Source organism: Miscanthus floridulus, chromosome 18 (assembly GCF_019320115.1).
Source record: "Miscanthus floridulus cultivar M001 chromosome 18, ASM1932011v1, whole genome shotgun sequence".
In the NCBI taxonomy this organism is placed as follows: Eukaryota; Viridiplantae; Streptophyta; class Magnoliopsida; order Poales; family Poaceae; genus Miscanthus; species Miscanthus floridulus.
In genome coordinates, this window is record NC_089597.1 from 81,463,339 (window position 1) to 81,471,367 (window position 8,029).

The 8,029-nt window shown below is 41.5% G+C and overlaps 1 long non-coding RNA gene across 1 annotated transcript; it reads left to right on the forward strand.

The window, feature by feature from the left end:
* Positions 1 to 2,825: 2,825 nt before the first annotated feature.
* Positions 2,826 to 7,757, forward strand: LOC136522647 (uncharacterized). Its single transcript, XR_010775955.1, has 3 exons — positions 2,826 to 3,093; positions 4,113 to 4,165; positions 7,221 to 7,757. It is a non-coding gene; the product is annotated as an uncharacterized lncRNA (long non-coding RNA).
* The last annotated feature ends 272 nt before the right edge of the window (positions 7,758 to 8,029 follow it).

The window sequence follows — 8,029 nt, forward strand, 5'->3', positions numbered from 1 at the left end:
CCCGGTCAAGTCTCACCAGAGTAGGGACGGTGCGCGGGTTAGACCAAGTGTAACGTCTGTCTAGCGGAGGGAGTTCTAGCAGGCATAGATCATTAATGCAATCATTAAAAGACAGCCTCCAGGGTATGGAAGTTACTATTGTTTTTCTCATGAGGGTAACGAATCGTGTTGAAGTCCCCAGCAAGCATCCACGGAGTGTTAGCGGGGGGAGAGAGGGATTTGAGCTCAGCATGGAAATTAGAACGAAGGTCAGGAGAAGAAGGAGCGTAGATGTTAGTAACGAACAAAGCAGCCATCGCGGAGGTTGACTGCAGGTGGACAGAAAAGGAGTGAGGGGAGGTGTGAGTGCCAAGGCAGGTATAGGCATTGGTCGACCAAGCTGTAAGGATGCCGCTCGAAGTACCAGCAGCAGGGACATAATCGAAGGCATCAAGACGAAAAGGCAAGAAAGAGCGCAGCTTAGTCCGGGAGATGTCAGCCAGCTTAGTTTCTTGAAGGAGGGCGATCGTCGGATTAGCGGACAAGAGCTCAGCAAGGACGTCCCCACACTTAACACAGTCGCCCAGACCTCTTACATTCCGGCATGAGATAGAGAACTTTTTATTCATAAGACTGGTGACCACCACCAACTACTGATTATATTGATAAAGAAAAGTTCTAGACAAGATAATATTTCATTTATGTACCAGTCAAATTAAAAACTTTTATTGTCGACGTCACTGTCGTAAATTCCCAGTTAACAAAGGCAATAATATCTTGGTTTTGTTCCGATCGTGGCAAACCCAGATCTTGATCCGATCGGGATCGCAGCGTCGCAGGCTGCTTTTATTTGTTCTTGAGAAGCGATATGATCTGCAGTCTGTAGGTGCCATGCACGCATATGGAGCTTGGACTAGAGATTATATATATTCATTCACCTTGTTTGGCATCTGTATCTGCAATTTGTCATCTAGTTTCCTATCAGAGATTCGGTGCAACTAATCATCTGACTCGCGAGAGTTTGTTTATTTTCTCCTTGCCGCCGGAAGGTGCCAACAGTTCGCATCACTACGCCAGATTCTCACGCTAGGGACGGCTGGAGTTGGAGGCACCCCTACAGTGGGCGTCCTCGGGCCCCAGCAGCCTAGCCGTCCCTACAGATAGTACTGTAGGGGCGGCTGGTAACCTGAGCCGCCCCTACAGTTGGGGCTGATCTGTAGGGGCGGCTCAATCACCAGCCGCCCCTGCAGTGCCCATTTATAGGGGCGGCTGCCACCAGCCGCACCTGCTGTTCGACTGTAGGTGCGGCTGAATCACCGGTCGCCCCTACTGATGGCGCACGAATAAATAGTAGCCACCCCCTTCTTTGGTATTCAACTTATGAAATTAACAAAATAAAAGTTGTAGATCTCCATGAGTTATTCAACTTTGATATTCATTACTTTTTCAGTTGAAATGATTTGGGGTCCAAATGATGGTTTCAACTTGTCTTTTTTCAAATTTCAAAATTTGAAAGGTTCAAATTTAGTCAAATGATAAGATAACCAAAATAAAAGTTGTAGATCTTGATGAGTTGAACAACTTTTGTATTCATCACTTTTACATCTGAAATCATTTAGAGTTTTAAAATTTGGTTTGAACTTATCAAATTTCAAATTTTAAAATGCATAAAATAATGTCATATCCAAGTTTTATCAAACTTAAATGCTGAACCATGATTTTAGAAATTTTTAGGAAAAAAACCATCACATTTGGAGTTAGTACGAGGGAGAACAACTAGTTACAAAGTTTACCCACAGATTAAAAAGAGAAATCACATTGTTCTAGATGATCCTTGCATGATCATAGTGAACAGTGTGATTTCTTTTTTTAATCTATGAGTCAACTTTGTAACTAATTTTTCTTCCTCATACTAACTCAAAATCTGATGATTTTTTTCCTAAAATTTTCTAAAATCATTCTCTATCAATTTATTTTGTTGGTTTTGTCAATATATACATATGAAAAGTTTGAGCAATTTAAATTTTGAATTTCAAAAAAATACAACTTCAGACAAGATTTTGGTACCCCAAATGATTTTAGCTGAAAAAGTGATAAATACCAAAGTTGAATAACTCATCAAGATCTACAACTTTTGTGTTGGTCATTTCTTCATATGACAAAGTGGTAATGACATTGTTCATAAATGTGACACATCTCTCATAAGTTTTATAAACTATACGAGACATGTGTAAGATTAGTGAACAATGTGTGCTAAGAATTTGTCAAATAAAGAAATAACCAAAATAAAAGTTGTAGATATTCATGAGTTGAACAACTTTGGTATTCATCACTTTTTATGTTGAAATCAATTTGGGTCTCAAATTTTGATTCGAACTTGTCGTTTTTCAAAATTTCAAATTTGAAAGGTTCAAATTTTGTCAAATGACAAGATGACTAAAATAAAAATTATAAATATTAATGAGTTGAACAACTTTGGTATTCATCACTTTTTATGTTGAAATCATTTTTGGTCTCAAATAATAAGATAACTAAATTATTTTAGTAGTTTTGATTTTAATTTTTTAAAATTTAAATTTTTTTCCCATTTTTAAAGGTTCAATTTTACAATTTTAAACTGTCGTAGTTGCTTTAGTTATTGTATATGTAAATATATCTATAAAAAATAATTATAAAATTTTGTACTATATTATTTATTATTTACATGTGAATAATTCATTTTAATTTAAAATTTTGAAAAAAAAAATCATCTATACGAGCGGCTTATAATCTCAGCCGCGTGGGTCCGAGGTAAATTACATCGACCGTCGCTGTGGGCGTGTTGGGCCAAATCGGGCTCTGAAAATTTCCACCTCTCCCTCCCTCCCTCCCTCGCGTCCTCCCCATTCCATCCGCGCGCCCACGCCGGCGGCCTCACTGAATCTGCCAGCGCGCTCCCTCCGGCGGTAACGGACTAACGGGTCCTTCGGCGGCGCTCCTCTCTGGTTCCCCTCCGCCCTCTTCGTCTTGCTCTGTGGCGGCCGAGGCCGACGCTCCGTCGGTGTCTCGTCGGGCGGAGCTCGGGTTTCGGTGCTTCAGCCTCAGGATCGGCGAGATCTAGGGTTTCAACCTCTCGTATGCCTCCTCTGTCCCCCTCGAATTCTAGGGTGACGGGTTGATGCGGGTTGGGACTTGATTCGTGCAGTTTTGGGGTTCTGAACCGCTGGATGTTGAGTAGTACTCGGGGATCAGTATACCTAGGTTTATGATTCGGCTCAAGTATTTGTGCCCTGCTGCTCTTGCCCGCCTCTGCCCCTATCCAAGGCGCCCGCCGCTGCCATTCCAATCCAATGCGGCAGCGACTAATTCACCCCCAATTTCCCCAAATCAATCATGTCTATGCCACAAGTGTTCAATCCCCCCTACCTGTGCCCTTTTCTGGCGGATTAGATGCGTAGCAGAAGGAGCTGCGGATGCCAAACTGGGAGAGAGGGGGAGCGACTAGGGGCCACATCAAGCAAGAGGGAAGCAGCTATGCTCCAAACCCATCGTGCTGGCCCCTGTGACATGCCAAAGCCAGGGCATCGTGATGTTGAGGTTTTGTTTTTCAGAGATTAAACCTTTTTTTATTAATTTGGTAAACATGCTTCGGTGCGTGGGCTCACACCACTGGAGTCTGCTTGCTGCTGGGCAAGCTGTTCCCTCTCCATGGAGTCGTCTCCAGTTTGTTTAATTATCTAGTGACCGGGGAATTGTGGGATTTAGTGAATTTAATATAACAAGTGTGGTATTGTTCCTTGATGCTACAGGTTTTTGGTTGCACAAATTGTGTGTTTTTCTGTTACCATGCATGTTATTTATGAGTGAATCAAAGGAGGACATTATTGATGGCTTCTGAAACTTTTGTTTATCAGGAGTAGCAGTCTTACTTTATACTTGTTAATATTATTGTGGTTCTGTTTACCTTTGTGCAGTAATTGCATCAAAACATGGCATGGTATTTTTTAATTATTTCTTGCATGGTGAGTTGTTATAACTCTGAGATTATGTAATCATTGTGGTATGCTCGCTATTTAAGAACTTGATTGGTCTACTGAATTTGTTACAGCTCCACTGACAGTTATTTATGCTTACCCGTTCACAATTTTTTTAAGGTTTACAAAATTGTTGGGCAGCTCGTCATGTAGTAAGTTTCAACTGCTTCCAGGTATTAACTATAAATTCCCCTATTATGGTTTGAGATAATAATCAATATGATTGTTAATGAGATTGTCACACCCCAAAAATTTCATTTTGGGTTGTGAATAGTTTTCACTGAATAAAATTAATGATTTTATCATTTTCTAAAGTTTCCAAGATTTAATTAGGGTTTTTGCAATTTATAATGTGAAAAATGTTGATTTTTAAATAACTTTTGTAATATAATGTCAAGGGTGTTGCATTCATGCCGGTTGCATTTGGTGTTTATGAGTGCAAATGGTTTTGAAATATGATAGAGCGACGTTTTCTTCTCTTCGGGAATTTTTCCGACCTTTTCTGGAATTAAATTCCTTTTCCTTAAGCTTAATATTTTTCCTTGATCTTTGCAACAATCTTTTAGTGATCTCAAACAACTTTAGTTGAGTTCCTCAACCTTCAATCTATCTCTAGGATTTTTCCGGAGATTTTTCTGAGCTCCGGGCTATTTTTCGTGGCTTAAATATGATTTCAGGAATTTCGTGGAATTATTTTTAAACAGGAAATAAATCCCGAAATTAAGAAATTCTGAAACTTTTCCAAACCCTAGGACTATATATATGCCGGTGTTCCTCTCGATGCAAGGGTTTTATTAGTACAACCTGTTTCCGAGCCACCACCCGTAGCCTCCTAGATCGGACGCCGAAGTTCGGAAGAGGCTAGGTTTCCGGCGAACTTTCGGCGAGCTTTTCCAGGCAAACCGTCGCGTTCTGGCGACAACCACCACCACCCAGAGGTAGATCTCTTCGTTCTCTACGCCGTGGTATATCCTATTGCGCAAATCCATCGTCGTTTCACCGTTTTCCCATCCCACTTCCTCAATTCCGGCGAGCATCTCAATGTCTGTTATTTTTGTTCTCTCCTGTGCTGCCTGCTGGTCGTCGCCGGCCGGCCCAACCCCTCTCCCCAGCCGGCCGCCATCCCCCCACAGCCGGCCGAGCTCGGCCCTAGCCCCCACGGCCTCCCCTTCCCTCTCTTTTCTTTTCTGTTGGCCGCACATGAGATAGAAGAAGGGCATATTCGTGATTAAATATTTTCTGAAATCACAGATAGGTCCCTGATTCATTTAACTTGCGTCCTTTTCATCTATTATTCGTCCGTATGATATCCGAATTCAATTCTTGCAGTTTCATCTCTCCAATATATATTCCTATCATTGTTTAATCCCACCAATACTAATTATTTTATTTATTTCAGCGCTTTTCAAGTGAAATACCTGGAATGCCCTCCCTTGTTTAAATTATCCGGAGTCCGTATCTTTTCCGTCCGATCTCCGTTTTCAGCGGTTTTTGCGCTCACGTGATCGTAGAAACAAGACCTACGTGTAAGTAACATTTTATTAAGTTGTTTATCATGTTTGGTGTACTGCCTTTATTTATTTATATATGTTTGCTTGTATGTCTATGCGCCCGAAGTTTGCCGCGATGGAAGAGAAGTCATCAGTGGATCCCGAAGATCAAGAGTTGAGTTGTTATGCGTTTCTAAGCCTAAGGCAAGTGTCCTTGACCATCTTGCTCCTACATTTGTTTTACTTTGAGTTAGTGTAGTTAGACCATTAGTTGCATGCTGAGTCATAATTTGAATCCTATGTTAGGGTTTACTAGAACTTGATGTTATCATCCTTGTAACCTGGGTTGGTTGGGTAGCTGTCTTGCTTAGCTTGCAGTCTTGGGTTGGAAAGGTTATCATTTAATATTGATTAATGATTTATGCAATCTTGGGTTGGTAATATTTATAGCAACATGGTGAATAGGAATCCGGCGGGATGGTTGGTTTTGGTGGAGGTGTGTGCCAGATTTTGGGTAAATGTTTTCTGGTGGATTGTTGGAATTGGTGGAATGGATTGTGCTCGTTCCTGCTTGGATTCTAAGGACCGGTTCATGGACAAGTAACCCGGCTTAATAGCGCAACCTCGAGGGCTATATGGCTCTGGCCCTGGCCAAGTAATTAGTTTTCTCCAAGTTATGCTACATCGGGTCAGTTTGTGTGGCACAAGAGGGGGCTTCTGCAGTGGTGTTGGTACCCACTGTTAGCGGTTAGAAACCTTAGTGAAGGTGTAAAACAAACTTGGAGGGACTTTGTAAAGGCCTTGTAGTGGTGACCCCACTGAGCACCTAGGTAGTGTGAAGCGTGATGGGGAAACATGACTCGTGGTGAAAGTGTGCAACCTCTGCAGAGTGTAAAACTGATATATCAGCCGTGCTCACGGTCAAGAGCGGCCTAGACTTCTTCTTGATTAGGTGGCTCTGGTTCAGTTGGGAGGCTTGGATGGAATCCAAGTGTTGGTTTGCTTGGATGGAATCTAGGTGTGGTGCTCGGATGGGATTCGAGTGTTGGTTACAGTGGTTCTCCGAGGTGAAGGAAGATCTCATCTAGTTAAATAGGTGCTTAAGGTTTAAGGAAATAGGTGTGTTGCTTAAGGGCTTGTGTTAAACCCTGTTAGCCTTTCCTTGTGTTGGCCCGCATGTCATACTTTCCTACACTTACGGAGTACATTTCGATGTGCTCACCCTTCTCTTTGTCCCCTTTGCTACCCCACCTAGCGGTTCGGACTAGAAGATGGAGTTTCTAGAAGATGGTGTTTCCTGAAGACGGTGTCGATGCTAGGCTGGTGTACCCCCGGTCAGCTGCCTGAAGGGATGGAGACCCTGCTCTGCTGGAACTCTGATGAAATTTTGTGTTTAGACCCTCTGGTCATTTTTTATACATGTAATCGCTTTGTAATAAACATTGCAATGTATCATTTTGTCGTCGCATGTATGAATAAATGGATCCTGGCATACATGTGATGTGCATTCAGTTTTGTTTTATGAAACCGGGTGTGACAGAGATCCAGTGGTAGCATTCCTGGCACTGCATAACATTCATTGAGATTATTAAAATGACATTCAGTTATCTTACTTTAAGGTTAGGCAACCTAGATTTTGTAAGCAGAGTTGCTTACTTACTAAATAAAATTATACAGTGCTTGTACATACTAGTTTTGCTTCATACAGGCTTTCATATTGTTGATTCGTGCCCTGTAGGAAGCAGGCACCTGTAGATCACAAAAGAGCAAGGCAACGTTTCTTGAAGGAACCTGTGTAGATCCTGTTTCTCCTTCGTTTTCATGCCCTCGCCTGGTAAGGAAGATGAGGTGTAGTTCTTGATTTTTCTCCTGGTACATACTGCTTGGTGATCCCCATCATATAGTGCTTGTACATACTGGTTTTTCTGATCCCCATCATGTGATTGGTGCTCATGGTTCTCTTTTATCCTTATTTCAGATCTGTGATCTCCACCTTTAATCATTTTTTGGCAGATTTGTTTCAGATTTCTTTGAAGCCCTCTAGGATCAGTCTACAATAACAGCTCAGCCTACAATTAAAGGTAATTGCATCGAACTCTGTAGAGAGCAGCTGTAGCACATGAGATGTTTTTTACCCCAAAACCAATCATCTCATCCTAGCGAAATCACTGATCACAGCAGCTGCTTGCATGTAGCTCCAACATCTTTTTACTTGATTCTCGAGTTAACCCTATTGCAATGTGAAAATGTTCATTTTAAACTTCTGACTGGGATCACAGTTGTAACAACCCAAAAATTCACACACCAAAAATCATAACTACAAAATTTTTTGTTGTTAACCCCATGCAATGTTGAGTGACAACTGTAGGAGCCAACCCTAGGTTTTTCATAAGTTGTAACCCAACTGACAACTCATAAGCATAGCATATCACTTGTTGTATATGTGTGTGTTCAAAATCCCTAACGCATATATTCTTGCATGCATTTTAATTCTAACCAAGCGAGTTGCCTTTTATTGATCTTTTGTTGTGCAAATAAACGTGACTA